The sequence below is a fragment of the Ixodes scapularis genome, unplaced genomic scaffold (assembly GCF_016920785.2).
Source record: "Ixodes scapularis isolate PalLabHiFi unplaced genomic scaffold, ASM1692078v2 PGA_scaffold5__190_contigs__length_132052651, whole genome shotgun sequence".
Classification (NCBI taxonomy): Eukaryota; Metazoa; Arthropoda; class Arachnida; order Ixodida; family Ixodidae; genus Ixodes; species Ixodes scapularis.
In genome coordinates this window covers 114,507,526-114,523,539 of record NW_024609880.1, presented here as the reverse complement: position 1 = coordinate 114,523,539, position 16,014 = coordinate 114,507,526, and positions in this window count along the sequence as shown.

The following is a 16,014-nucleotide window of genomic DNA, read 5'->3' as shown; positions in this document are numbered from 1 at the left end:
ATCTTTCCCTCGTTCTCCTTGCGCAGCGTTCAAGGCAGACCTCGGCTGAACTTCAGCCGAACTCGCCTATTTCGCCCGATTGCGCCTCGCTGGCGAATTCTTCTCACCACTTTCGTCCGAGTCTCAGGAGGTGCACAGCAGCTACGTTGCTGACCTGCAACGCACCTTTCGGCAGCTCCACCCAGTTCCTTCTGCTCAAAAGAGTCCTCGCGCCATTTTTCTGAGCCAAGACCTATAGACTCGTGCACTCATGTTTCCGTACGGAGTGATTGGGTTCGTCGACCCCTTCCACCGGCCTACGACGGACCTTTTAGAGTGCTAGATTGTAAAGAGAGGACCTTAGAGATGAACGCCCATCGTGACGTCGTCACCATTGACTGCGTCAAGCCGGCATACCTGGCCACTTCCCTAAACGTGCACCGTAGAACAACGTCTCCCTTAGACACCTCCGACGTGGGCACCCAACTTCAAGCATGGCAGCTGGGCGACTCCTGTGCGTAGTTCTCTACAGGGGGAGCCTTGTAGGGACACTCATGGCCAGTTCAGGCCGTGAACGTAATACAAAGAAAAAAGGGGGAAATGGCTCAGCATAGCACAGAAATAAAAATCAGTTCGAATTCTGTCGCTGTCTGAGCTGGTCACTTTTGTCTCCAGCTCTTAGATACCTTGGAATCCTCATATTCACTGCAAGAGAACTGCTGGAAGCGTACTGGATAGGAAAGGAGGGAGATAATTGTGTTAGCCAAACTTTGGTGTATTTACATAAAAAATAAATAGCTTATCTTGAGCCTTGATGCGATAACGATGTGGTTGTTTACTTGGGTGTGTTCTTTTTACTAAACGTTTAGTTGATGTTCAGCGCTCGTCTTGTGCATTCCTCCCTTTGTCCTTGTCCTTTGGCGCGCTGCTACCAGTTGTATTCACTTCAGATAAGAGACTTGGGTAGTCAATTAGGCAATAGTATTAATATTATTATTATTAATAATAACAACAATCATAATAAAAATAATAGTAGTAGTAGTAGTAGTGGTAGTGGACTTATTTTTATCACAATTTGATGGCGGCGATCAAGAAAAAAAGCTGCATACGTGTCCTTGACCACATACAATGCACAGCGACGGACGCGCAGGAGAAATAATAGGATACGGAAGAAGTATTGTATATGGAAGTCACCATAACTAGTTCAACAGAGTAAACAGTAAATGCAACTAATAATCATAATAGCCATCCATGAAAAACAATGATTGAATTTCTCTTACTGACATTTTGTTCAAAATCCAAATGTTAATTCATAAAAATTTAGTAAATTAGAGATATTGTATTCCAGCGCAGGTGTGCCATAGTTTGTTCATTGCGTGGCCACCTTCCAACACCTGGCGCCGCGTGTAGGATGCACAATAATGTGTTTTGAGAGACGACCAAGGGTTATTAGAAAGTTTGTATTTCTAGTGACCTCTATTTTAGACTAGTACTAAGTCTGTGGCGATACAAAGTGTGAGCGTTGATAATGCAGAACGTTTTGAATAGATCAGATATACGAGACTGAAAGGGAATATAGCCTATGGCCCTTAATGCTTTCTTTTGCAGCAGGTGTACCTATTCAAGATTCGTTGAAGTGGTTGTACCCCAAACTAAACGGCTATAATTTCGGTGGGAATAGTGTAAAGAATTTATGCCATTGCCTTAACGCTTATCAGTAAAGTATAACAATGACGGTATAGCATGTGAACAACTTAGGATAACATTATTTTAAATGTAGTTACCTTGATTATCCTATGACATATCGGAGAAAATGACGCCTAGAATCTTAACGGAGTTTAAATATCAAACTTTGTTGGAGTTTATTCTCAGGTCTTTCGTGAGGAGAACTACTTTATATTTGGGACGAAAAAGCACGGGTTTTGATTTTTCAATGTGTATTTGCAGGAAATTAAATTTGCTCCACAACTTCGACCCAAAAAGCGTCAAGTTGCTTTGTCAAAGAACAAATCAGCATTTTCCACAGAGAAAGATATGCTTGTGTCATCGCCATGATTTACGAACTTTTCTCCTGAATTAACATTGATTCTATCATTCATATTTATATTGAAGAGAAAATGTCCCAAAATAACTACCCTGCCGTACACCGGAGGAGACAGGTTTCGTAAGAGAGGAGCTTCTATTAATAGAGACGTGTTGCAATCCATGCTCTTAATACGATTTTGTCAGCAGCAAAGCATGCCCTTGAACACCGTAAGTGTCTAATTTTGCTTAAAGGATTTTGTGATAGAGGCAATTAAATGCATTTGAGAAGTCACTAAGCACACCAACAACCAGTCCTTTTTTGTTCTTTTCTTTAATTTTTAAGAATAATTTTTTATGGCTAATAAGGCAGCCTCGGTGGACTTGTGTTTCATGAATCGAAAATGTACTGCTTAATCAAGTTATGCTTGTTTAAAAACATAGTTAACCATTTATAAAGTAGTTTTTCGAGAGCTTTAGAAAAAACTGGTAATATTGAAATGGGTCGATGATTTCCAATTATACCGACGCGCAGAAGGCAAACTCTAAGTTAAACTACACTCTAAACAAAAAATATCTCGTCGTAAAAGAGCTTTTATGTGTTTTTCGGATTGTCCATATTTTTCCCCTGAAAAATTATTTTAGGCACCTCCTGAAAGGGTTCTTCTTGAAAAGCTTATAAGGAAATTTTTAAGCTCCTTCTTTTATGCGGAACAGTTCTTCGTCGTCCAGTTGTCTTTCTAGTGCGTCAGGGGGTGGTAGTGCTTGAGGCGAAACCGTTCTACACAAGCTAAAAGATTAATTAGGGCGTCAAAAAATTGTTCAAAGCGATTTTTCTTTCTTTCTTTCTTTTTTTTTTTTTTTTTTTTTTTTAAGAGTGTATGTTGTTTTAATGTTATTCAGTTTAGGTGATGCCGTTTCTTGCAGTATACCCGATGTCGACAGCACGCGCTTTCTGGAAAAACAGAAGGAAACAGCCGATAACCAAATGCCGTCGTAGGTCTTTCAATGCCAAGAGCTCGTGCCGAAAAACGCGCTTCCAAACGCTCCGAAAACAAGCGAAAAAAAGCGTTTGGAGCAAAATGGTTAGATATGTCCTCACCCTAAGAAAAGCACATTGTACGCTCGGCGAGAAAGTTGGCAATTTCGGCGACTTTTGTTTTTTGCCTAGAGCCCAACTTAGAGCTCAAGACAGGGCGTCTCAGCAGCATCTTCAAAGGATCAGTTGGAAGAGGGTGTGGGGCATTGATTGCATCTGGACCATCCCACGCGACGGGCGGCAGGACGGCATCAGCGCTGGGAGGCCACTTAAGGTCCCCCGCGCGCCGTCTGATGAGAAGGCCCTGCAGCGCGCTCACGAGGGTCTCGGAGAACAAAGGAAGGGCTTCCTTTGTCCGCACCAGCGGTCGCGCCTTCTTTGTGCCCCGCTAGAGAGGAGTCCTCGCCAAATGACGTCTGGGGCCGCGCAGGGGTCCGAGATGCCCAAGCTGTTTCGTGGGGGTGCGATCAGGGGAAGCGAGAAGGTAAAAAAGGCCGGGGGTGAGGGGAAATGTGTTAGATGCGACGCAATCTGTCGGCTTGTGCGGAATGCGAGCCGGGGGCGTAAAAGGAAATTCTGCAGAATGCGTTGGGCGGTTTTGGGCTGTGTGCATGTCTGTTCGTATCGGTATCGTGTTCGGGAATTTCGTCGCTTTATGTAAACTAACGATGTTTTCCTTATTATTATTATTGGTTTCCATCCTCGGTTTTGCGACAAATTGTACTCGATATATTAACATGAAAGAAGACATTTTGAAGGCTTGATGTTTGATTAGAGGGAAACTTCATACCGGAATGCGTAATTGATGAACAACAAGGTAGTACCGCAGTCACCGCCAAGGCGGAATTTCCTCATTGACGGGCACTCAGTGCAGCAATATGAAGTTGAGAAAGCTTCCAATGCCTGTTGTAGCCCTTAAAAGTCGCTAGCGCCTTGATTGTATATTGGTACACTCTTTGTTTGTGTCATTTGCTTATGTTAGCGCTGTATTGCCCTTTTGAAAACATATGATGTACCAACAAGTCTAACCCAAATCCTTTTTGGATATTAGACCTTTAAGAACAAAAAGGTGCGATTTTCCTATTCCGAAGGTTCCACGGTCAAGTGTCATTGGATGACACGCGCGAGTTAGCTATGGCGTCTGTCGTCATATTCCTCGACTTCTTCTCGTATGTTCTTTAAGTCGTCCACTGATTTTTTCGTCCAACTTTTCTCGTCTGTATACAAACATCTATAAAACCTCGTCTGTATACAAACCTTTATAGATAACCTGTGTTGCTATAAAAAACTGAAATGTCCAAAAAATGGAAGGAAGAAGCCTTATTTTAAAATGAATGACAACTGTTCTGATGTTCGTAAGAAAAATCTCGTTACCCGGCTGACCCAGCTCACAGCAAAAAGCGTCACAGTCACTCACAGCAAGCCAGACACTTACGTGGCCTCCATTGTCAACAGTGCGGCGCAGTCATTCTTTGCTTGTGCCTACGCCGTGTCTTGGCACTCTTTGGCCCTTTTGCGACGGTGTACCAGGATGAGGAGCCCTGGCGGCGACACCAGTAGCGTGAAATAACTTTACTTTTGAAGGCTATCAGGCGACACCCGATGCCAATGCATTGTCGCCATCGTTGTCGTTCGAAGACATCTGTAGTCACTGACTGCATTTCAATGGATGCGACCCGGTAGCGCATCGAATTTAGTTACTTCAAATTGAAAGAATAAAAGCAAGAAGGACGAGACAGCAGCACTCTTTTGAAAGGGTGTTTTTGTCTCGTCTTCGTCCTTCGTGTGTTTATTCTTTCCATATTAAGCGGCTCCATTTCAACACGCTCGCCTTGATCAGGATTAAGTTGGCGCATCGAATCCGTTTTAAGCACGGCGTTTGCAAGGATTCGCATCAATCGGTGGAGACGCCTCGTGTCGAATGATTACAACACAGTCACGTGACCTGCGGTCGTTTCCGGATCGCCCAGCGTGCCGCGGAGATCGCGACGACAGCGAGGCGGGGCAGTCTGGACGGTAGCACAAGGCGGGGGAGGGGGGAAGGGGTTTGAAGCCTCAAGGTCATCTCAGCCTTTCACCTCTCCCTCCCCTTCCTCATCCCCCGATTTTCAGGCGCTCGATTTGATTCTCTATAGCCCTACCGAAAATTCCGGTATAATTTTCGCTATCCGGATTATGGAACCGGAAATCTATCTGGATTCTATCTGGACTCTATCTGGAATTTAGGTTTTCAGAAATTATTGCTTCGTTCTCAATCCGGATTTCGGGTTTCCAGTAACAAATTATCTGTTCCATATTCCGGATAGGGAAAGTTATACCGGATTTTTCGGTAGGGAGGGTTTACATAAAAATTTCGATCCTGCTTGAAAATCTCAAACCACCTCTTTCAGAAGGTTATGATCAGACTCGATTCGTTTCGGCTTGGTTTGCGAATCGAGGCATTTACATGGGACGATTCGATACGGCACCTCGACTCGATGCGCTACCGTCGCATCCATGCGAACGCAGCCACGGACAGCTTTAGAAACGCACTGTGGCGGGGCCGGTCCCGTGCATCTTATTATCGCTCCACAGTCAATGAGATTGCTGCATTCGCCGATGAGAACACCAAAGGACCAATCAGAAAGCGAGGACACCGAAAGCCACGCCCCGTGTTTCTTAAGCTGTCGGGGGTCACGGAAGCAGTCGGTCACTATAGTTCGTCCAGTGTGAGCCTTTCCTGCACAGCCCACTGCGAGACGGGCGATAGCTGCTAGCGAGTCGACTCACACTTTTCGTTGGACACACGCGTCCGGTCACGTCGTGCCGCGGGTGTTGTTGCATCCGGGCGGAAGCGGTGGCATAGCCGAGCCACTTCCTTCCGGGGCTGGAATCGCGCCGGACGTCTGCCGAATTTCCAGCCCCTTAGGAGTCCGTCCACTTCGCCGCCGCTCACGGGGATGAGGCGGCGGCAGCGGCGGTGGCCGCGGCCGCAACGCGCTTGAGGATCCGTCTTTGCTCCTAGCAGCGAAACACAGAAGGTGTCATACGACTGGCACGGGGGCAACTAACCGTTTCAGGATTCGAACTCCTGAAACGGAAGAAGAAAGCATGAGTGGCAGCCAAACGCTGACGCAGCGCTGGACCTCAGTGATTGGGCCCCAGTGCCAACCACTGAGGGCCTCACTGATTGGACCTCAGTGCCAGCCGAACGTCTGGCATGAGTAGAACCTCGAGTCACTACCGCGGGTCACATCACGTGATCAAACAATGAGCGAAGCGAGTGAAGCGCTGTACTCCCGAGCGAGCTCCTGTCTTTCGAAGTTCCTGCCAAGCACACGCGCTCCTTTTCTTTTCTTTTTTTTCTTTTTCTTTTCCACCTTTGTGCGTATTTGTTGGGCTGTTGACGAGGAAGCCGCAGCGCGACGTGACTCTCTCATCTTCTCCGTTCCGCCGCCTCTTTCCTGGAGTTGCGGTGCACCCGAGTAGCCGCGGCGCCCCAAACGGCCGCGCCGCGATCGCATTCAGCTAGACGCCGGATGGCATTCTGTGTTGCCACTGCCTCGACGACTGTAGCGGAGGAAAGGGGCCATTTCTTGCCGTTGATCGGAAACTTACTCCATAAATAGTCGGGCTAGCTCCGGCAGTAAATGGAAGTGCGCTATCGCCGAGTTCGGAGGCGTCTACCATTTGCCGCGTGGTCACGCCCATAGCCGCGTGCGGAAAACAGGGTCACGTGACGAAAGTGAGGTGTTTGATTGGCCAGGTGAGTGCGTATAGCTCCTTCCGCGCTGTAAGGTTTGAGGTGAGCGGAGTAGAAGTACGGGCAGACCATCCTGCAAGGAGTTGCAGAATGTTCCTTTATGGCACGGGAGCGCGGAATCATCCCGCTATAGGTTACATTGTTTCGGTACCGAGTAATGCTGCGTGAAGTGAGCATTAGGCCTCTCGCTGCGGTCGTGAATGTCCCGTTCGCGTTGTCGGCACCATCCGTAGATTGAAACAAGCTCGTGACTGACGACGTCTGAAGGGCATCGAGGCACGCCGGAAACGTCGCCTTAGGTAACGTATTTCTCCCGAGTCATAACCACCTTCCCAAAAATATGTCTGAGTGAAACGGTGGTAAGCATAAAGGGGGCCAATTGACTGGCTCAGTAAGCACTGATAAAGAATGGTTGCAAAGAAGTGACTGAAGTGCGACGCGCACCGTTCCTAGACGAGGTCGCAAGCTCACACGAAACTCGCGAACCCAAAGTATTCACGCCCGGTGAACATTCAATATAAAATAACCAAGCTACAATAACAGGTTACATAGACCGAGTGTACATACTACATTTTTGTTGCGAACAAAGCATTAGAAAGCGATTCGATTGCAGGCCCTTTTAGGTTCGCCTATCCAGCGAGGGGGCCCCATAGGAAATATTTGTGACGTGAGTGGTCATTGCCCCTGACTTACTCGCCTTGTTTTATTTCGGTTTTTCTTGAAACCGGTGACGCGATGTAAGAAAAAACAAACAATTATTAATGTCACTAAAAATAAAACGAGAAAGAGAGAGTGAGAGAGATTGTAGGGGGTGCGGCGTAGGGTGGGTTACTGGCTGCGGTTAACTCGGGGCTCTCAGTGTGGTACCAGTTATCTAGCCTCTGTGGTTCCATACACACATGTCAAGATAAAACCCATGCACTGAGCCTACAGAAAGGACTAAATGCGCAGTCGCGCTGCTCGCACATTATACAAACGACACGGTCTGCAGAGATGATGACAGAATTATCAGAGGACAGGCCCCTAGCTTGGCAGAAGCACGCCTGCTTCATACAGATGTCTGCTCCCATCATTCCTGCAGACTGTCTTTTGTGTGATGTATTAGGTACTGTGACTCAGATTTTCACATATCCGCGTAGAGCCTCTTCACTGAACCTACACAAAAGTCAAAAATCAGCAAAATGTACGTTGTGTTTTTTCTGTTTTCATTTTTGTCTTTCTGTTACCTATTGAATTTCTCTTCTGGTTAGAAAATTCATATTCATTCTATTTTCAGCGTCATTTCCCACAAATAACTCTATAATCAATCACTTTCCGCAGAGATGCCGTTGCCGGTTTTTCAAGGGAATTTTCGCCGAAAAGATTCGCTTTGCAAGACGCTTCTGTCATGAAAGAACTTTAGTCGAGTTTCTCGGTAAACTTTGTTTTATTTGGAAGCCTAAGCAATTTTTATTGTCCCTTTCACTTTTGGAATCTCAGCAAACAACATTCGTGTTTGTCACATCATAAATTCGACATCTGTGACTCGGAAAACTAAGCTTCTTCGCACGGTCACGGTCGCGAGGATATCCTACCTAGTACTCGCTTCGTAGATAATACTGTCATAAATCACTGCTGACAGGAGCAGTCATCAGTTTCATTCCCAGAAAGGAAAGGGCTCTGCTCGCGCCCAATTGTTCCCAAAAATAAAATTATCGATTCACCTCGATCAGATGAGCCCAAATCGCAAATGATGCCAGGCACCTCCGCAAGCCACGAAGCTCAGTCTCAACAGCAGACGCGTTCACGTGTGAACCCGCCGTGCATCCCAGAGGCTGACTGACCCCGGCTACGTTTGCGGTGCCGGGCAACGCTATCGAGCGCGCTTCGGCACGCCGTTCCACACGACGCCAGACCTAGAGAATCGATTCGAGGTCCCTCATTACTAGGCCCCCGCGTTCGACGAAGGAGACCTCCCTTCCCTTTCCTGTCCCGGAAAAAAATCCGGCGGCGGAGCGATGCTCAAAGCAGGGGCAGGCAGGCACGCAGGCGTCGGCGAGAGACGGACGAGCATCGGCCGAAGCCTCGGGCACTCGCGATCCCTCCCGCCGTGTTCCGCTTCCTCCCCCCCAAAAAAACTGGTCCACGGCGTCGAGACGGAGCTCGCTCTAGCGCGCGATAAGTCTTCCTAATGAGTGCCGTCCCCTTCCTCGACCCGACGATCCCCGGCAGAAGCGCCTGGAGGGCTCTCCCCGCGCGGCGTTCGCCTCGATCGCGCTGCTCGTGAGCCGACGCCCCCGACTGCACTCAGCGTGTCCCCCCCTTCCCTTCCCACCCGCCCGCGAAGTTCTATGGCGCTCTCGACGCGACAATACGACGCGACGCCGGAGGCGACCGCTCGGCGCCCGCTTCCATCTTTCCTCCTCATCCCTCCCCCGCCGTCACGTCCGCGCTGCTGCAAGCCGAACCGTGTCGGCCTCACACGCTTCGCACGGCGCACGCTCCCCGGAGTGTCTCCGGGTGTAAGCCGGGGAGGCAGGCGCGGGAGATAGAGTGAGTGAGCCTTCCTCACTTCTTCCGTCCTTTCCTCCTACGCAGCAACCCGCGCGTGTGTAAACAAGCTGCCCAGAGCCCGGCAAAGAGCCATAAAAAAAAGGAACGCGCAAGACGTTCCCGAATTGGGAAGACAGAGAGAGAGGGTTGGGGCGCGGACCCGATTGCCTGGACATCCTCCCCGCCCACGCGTTCCTACCCTCCGACCACGGGTGTGCCTTCTCTCCCTCTCTTCCTTTTCCCGTTCCCTAGTCTCCCCAACGGACGTCGCAGGCGACGCACGAATATCCATCTCCTCCCGCGCAAATTCCCTCCGATCCCGCGGCGCTCGCTCGAGCGGGCGGCGGGCACGTAAGCGCCGAGCCCTCGCCAAAGCGCACTGTACCAAAGCTCCGCCGTTCGGTTCGCGCCTGCCCTGGGGACTTGGCGCGGGAAAGGGATTTCGGGATTCCGACCCGATCGTAGCTCGCCCGTCCGCCCTCTGTCGACCCGTCCGTCGGCTCTGCGAGAAAGGAGTGGGCAGCCGCGGGAGAGGAGGTTGCGCTGGACGGGAAAAGTTGGAGGAAAAAAAAGGGGAGAAAACGTGCTCGACATTTCTTCGAGCTGCGCGGACGCTGGGTTGCATGCGAGCGAGCGAGGGCTCGCGCGCGGGCGCCCGTTGCGGTGCTTGTCCCGTGCTTGATTTTTTTTTCTTTTTTTCTTGCGTATATGGGGACACGATTGTGTCTTGGAAGTAGAAAGGGGACGTTTGGGAACTACGCGATAGACTCGCTGTACAAATCCGCGCCATCGATCTTGGTTTGTCGGTGAAACGAGCGGAATCTTTCGACTGACTGGAAAGCAAAGTTTTGGGGATCTCCCGTCGCCAATAGTGTGCGTCTGTAGCGCCCTCTGTTGTTTTTGCGATGAGATATCTCAGGAAGAATTGCTATACGCTGTTTTCTCTGTCGTGTCTATACTGCGCTCATATATGGTGCTGAGGTAAGGTGACCATTTAAGCGAAAATACTGTGAAACGATTTGCCAGTATTTTGGGGTTCTCTTTTCCAAACATCAAGCTTCAGAATAGCTTGCAGTTGTAACGTACGTATTGAAGTTGAGGTCAGCTATGAAACCGAGAATATGAAACCAGTGATTCTTTCACGAACTAAATGAAGAAACATGCAGTATAGCATTATGTCAGAACACCTGATACTGGGTGTGAAAATAACTTTCACACCCAGGCTCAGGTGTTTTGCCATAATGGTAAACTTACACCAACTCCCCTCCGCCGTCACTGTGTTTTCGATACAGTACACAAAGCTCTTTGGTGCTTTGCCTGCGGTGTTCAGCTGGTCGATAGTCGATCAGGTCTTCTTCGACGTCGAGTCGTAGGAGTGCGACAGAAGCTTCAAGCAATTTCGTGACTTTGGTCGTTGTCGCTAGCGTTCCCTCGTGGTTCCAGTGACTCTCACGATATTTCTATTTCGTTCGAGGAAGGCGGCAACTCTTTCGAGATTTCTCAAGAAGTCATCGTTGGACAATGAACTTCAGCCTTCAGGGTCTGCGATGTTTGGCTACATGAGCGCTGTGCTTCGGCGGGGTGTTACAGTGTGAGCGGCCGGTTTGGCCGACGCTCCGCTCTTCTGGGCTCTGGTGTCGTTGTGAGTTTGGAATTTCTTTGTTTTGGGCTGGGGCCCCAAGTTTTGTCGTTTCGGAGTGGTACCTTCAGTGGCGTGTTTGCCTTCGGGCGTGCTTTTGCCCCTGCGGGTATTTTATTTTTCCTATTCCCTCGCGTATGTGCGGTGCTGTAGCGCTGTCGAGACCTTCCGGCAACGATTACCATGTTCCGGACAGACCAGCTTCGGTGAGCCTCCGAACGTTCCCCTGAAATTTGGGTCTCACAGCTAAGGCCTTTGTTTCCTTTTTTTTTTAGTTTTTGCGCCACCGAAGACTTGTTCCCGACTGCATTTTGTGCCGCGAACGGAATTTCTGTTTTGCTGTGGTCTGGTTCGGGTTCAATTTTGTTTATTCGTGGCCTATAGTCGGTTACAAGTCAAGAAGGTAGGAGAAGCTCCTCCCACAAGTGTGATGCGCCCGTTTCAAATCTCTCCGCGGTCGAAAGAAGAGTTCACTGGAAACGCTCCTTGTTCCACTTCAATGGATTCCCACTTGTCTCCGATCCCACTTTTTAAGAAAGCGACCTTTGTATTCATCGGAGAGGGAACCGAGCCCCTGAAAGCAGCCTTTGTATCCGTCGGGGGGTAGCTAATTCCCGAAAGTCGTATTTGTTTCCGTCGGTGGGGGAGAATTCTAATCTCCCTCTCGTGGCTTCCACAATGCTAAGTCAAAGTCGGAAGATAAAGCAAATATGTACAGAAAGGCAAGACCCTCCTCACGTGTTGGCCGCGACGTCACGGAAACGGTGGGACGCTATTGGATGCGGAGGTGGCGGAGGGATATCTGATTCCCTTTGAGGGGCATTTGCCGCTACCTTCTTAAAGGGACCATGAAATGACCTTTTTACTTTTTCCAGATAACTTTTACATTAAACCGTCAATGTTCACTGAATGCCGAACAGGCATCCGTTTTCGTCTCGGTTTATTAACTTTTACACAAAAAATTATTGAAATATCGACTTTTTCATTCTCTCCAACTGACCGCAAAAGAAGCCGTGACGTAGACCGTTTCCGGAACCGGAAGTTCTCTCGGCAGTAGGAGAATGTAGAGCACTATATAGCTCCTTCGGAGCAGAGTAGCGCAATCTAGAACGCCACCCCTCGGCGACTAGCGGCGAACGCCCGGAGGTTCCAACTGAGGTCGGAAATGCATGGAGAACGTGAGAAAATCGTTGTTTCTTCAGTATTGTGGGAATGTACGGAACGGCAATCGTTTTTGACATAATAATGGAACATTTTAGAATAATTTGCGCTAAGTTTTGTGCCCCGCAAGGACGTGACTTTTTTTTAAAAATTGCCTGAGCGGCATCATGCAGCAGACGACACGGCGACGTCACACCATTCACGTGACCCGCTCCGGCCAACCCGAAAAGCCCATCTCCGCTGCGAGCAAAAATCGTCTGCTTCAAACGCCATTGCCTTGGAAATTGCCTTCTCAAAATTTGCACACGAATCCGATATTATTAAAACTTTGATAAAATGTTTAGTGCTTTACTACCTTCACGACAGACTAGTTTTGAAAAGTGTGAACTCGCCGTTCATTTTTTAATCAGCCGTGTTGTGTCGATCTCCATGTATTCTCCCATAGGGCGGGCCGCCTCCTGGAACCCTCAGTACCACGTGACTCGCGCCGAGCCGCTCTGTCGGCCATGTTGTCGGCAAAACACGGGGTTCAAAGGATTGCGCTACTCTGCTCCGTAGGAGCTATATAGTGCTCTAGGAGAATGGGAGTGTTAGCGGCAACGAGTTGGGGTGCGCCGGTCGGTTTTACTGCGCTGATGTCACCGACGTATTTCCTGAATCGGCGCCTCTCATCGCCGCATCGCAGCTGAGCGAAATTCAATGAGATATGTTGCGCTACAGCGACAGCATGGGACTAGTCCCATACGCCGGTATGCCTGTTGGGAAGTGCAGCGAGTCTTGTCACCACCCCGTCATTGTTGGCAGAAGGGCCGGCCCGTGTCAGTCGTTTGCAAAGCGACGTAGATGGCGTTTTTCGCGGCCTCGGAGATGCAGGAGCGAGCCGACGTTAAAAAAGATACGTTTGAACTACGAGTGTCAGCAAGAGCCACGTAAATACCTGCTTACACTCGGAGCGGACGCGCGCGCTTGATGGAAGTCTTGTATTCGCGCTGTTGGTAAGCGCTTCGGGACCGTTCTTTTACGATTGCAACTCGATACTGACGCGACACTCGGCAAAGAAAGGTTGGACCGGGGTCGACAGTGACGTGCAGTCTGTCAGAATAAAAATGGCATACCAATAACAAAGTGTACATACCGTGTTACGAAGGCAATCCATACGGCGTTTATTTCAGCTCTATATCACACAAAACAAGAAGATAGAATCGACGAGAGTCCCTTTTCGACGAGTGTTCGTCAACACTGCCTCGGAAAACAAGGGGAAGAGATTGACCTCCTCACCTCTTAATCTAGAATTGAGGTCAGTGATCAAACTATAATACGGGAAGGGTCCACAAGGGTCGCGCGGGCATATTCCATTTAGCACGCCAGCCGGTCGTAGGCAGACGGTCTTGCGACGAAGCAACGCAGCGCCGAGTCGGAATGCCTGCTAGGCCTATACGCTTCGTCGGAGTCGGTGAATCCAGCGTTCTTGTTCGTCGTGGTCTGTTTTAAGTACTGTTTTCTTGCTGCTTGAAGTCGGCACGCGCGGGAAGAACACGTAGAAAAATAAACGTTCAGTCAGTCAGAGTTTTGAGAGGAAGGAAAACAAAGAAAATAAATGTTCGTCGGTCGCCGTCACCAAAGTAACTGGCGGCCCTGCCCTACTGCGCACGCGCAGTAGTTGCTTCGTTTACCACACGATAGATGGCGCTTGGCTCTCAGCATTATCAAATTTGGCAATTTTCGCCACACATCTCTAATTATGCTACAAAATGTGGATCTGAATATTATTTGACAAAACTTTTAGGAAACATTCGCCGGCTATTTATTGTTTACGATCGCGGTGCTGGTGAGGTAGGCTCTTACCCAATAGGCGATGTGGATTCGGCTGACGTGCACCGATTCTGCGTATGCATCGTAGTGAACAGGCGAAGGAAGGAAGGCGCAAAAGAGTCCAGTTTTCTTTTAAAAGTTCTATAGCAAATAATTTTTTTGGGCTCCCTGTTTTTGTGTTTTTGTGTTTCTTTTCACACCTTTTACGACGTGCGGTGGATGAAACTCGATTTTAAAATCATTTCATGGTCCCTTTAACCTGTAACTGACTATAGCTGCCTGAAGTTTCGCAGAGGGAATTTTCGAGTTGAACGTGTGTACGCTATTCTTTTTGTAGAGTGTTCTGTTTGTCGCCGTGAGCGGCTTTTGTCGCTCTACGAAATATTTATATTTGTTTTCGATTTCTACGTGCCATCGCCTTTTTTCCCTTGGCTTAGCACCGGGCATGGTCATATCGCCTGTTACCAACCCGAACCTAGCTTCTTTTTCTTTTCCTTTTTTTTTTTCTTTTTGATGTAGATTTACGTTTTTCTCCGCGCTTGAAAGGTTTTGCGAAGTTGGGAGATAGATGCGACGAAAACTTGGTCACGGAAGCAGTGGCGTCGCAACCGGGGATGCGGGTGGCCCTGGGCCCGCGGTACCAGGCGCCCCAGTCACGTAAGGGGCTGCTACCTCTGGTAGCACCCGGCACCCCTCCCCCCCCCCCCTTTCTCGCTTTATTGGTTGGAGGGGGGAGAGGGGGGGGGGGGCTACGAAAGACATAAGGGACTCCGGTGCTGGATAGCTTAGCTGCGTCACACAGATAACACCGGAGTGCCAATCGATTTGCATCGCCGCGCTCCCTGACGGCGCGCCGTGCATGTTGCCGAGAACCGCGCAGTGCGCACGCGCGTGCTTTTAATGCGAGAACATCCTTTAGCTACTCCCCCCCCCCCCCCCCCCCCCGGATTTCTTGGAATTTCTAGCCTCCTAATGCGCAGTAGACCATTTCAGCTCACATTCTCCCACTCCTCCACATTCGAACCCTCTTCGAACAACCTGACGGCCTTGACGTCATCCCCGACGTCGTCCTAAAGGTCGTCCTTGAGGTCGTCGAAAGAAAAAACCATTGCTCATACATGTATATAATGCCTGTATGAAATAAGGAAGATTCTCTCGAACTATTTAAAATTGTAAGATCAGTGGAGCAAAATGCAAAATGTTCTGGTTTTTTTTTATTATTGTTATTAGTCTGGTGTTTGGGATACTGGTCGTACTTCGTTTTTCAGTAGGGCTGTCACATTACGTCTAGACCGCTATCGTCCTGATTCTCCTGAACAGTCCTCCGTCAGCGACAGCGTTTGTCTCGGACACTGCCAGCCATGCCGCGAAGCCGGACGCGTTGAGCGACCCATCGGAGACGGCGACAACGGCGAATGCGCAATTTGCGACAGCGGCGCCTGCGGACGTGGCAGCGGGACGGGCCAGGCTCCTTCGGTCCCCGACCAGACGACGAAATATTAAAAAATAAAAAAAAAATTAAAGAAAAGAGGGAAGGTTCCTTCCCGCTGTTCTTGTGTAGCACGGCCTCCGATCGAAAACGAGGCACCCCTCTCGAGGCTCCTTAGCCTTCCATTTCGCCGGTCGTCCCTCACCCTCTTCCTTTTTTTGACTCTTTATCTCCCTCTCTCTTTATCGGAGCCTCTCGCCTTTTTCTCTTTCGACGCTTTTTCCCGGTCTTTCTACCCTTCTTGCATCGTCCGACGCCTCTTTGCAGTGCTCTTCTTTCATCTTGGACCTTAGTTTGGCTCGCACTCGGAATTTTTTTTTCTTCTTTGTTTCTTATTAATAACGGGTGGCACTCTTTCTGTTCCGCTTTCTGTACACGTTTGTCTGTGTGTGTGATTTCCTTTATCTTTTACTAGTCATTATGACCGCGTTAAAGACGTTGCGTGTTTTTCCAGTCAGCGGTCCTTATGTGGCGGAAGCACGCTTTAGATTAATTTTTAGCCGGGGTCTCAAACTCATTCGAACTTGGGGGCCAAGCTTCTCACTCCCGAAAGGCCAAGGGCCAGCGTAGGGGGGGGGGGGGGGGGGGGGGAGGGGGTT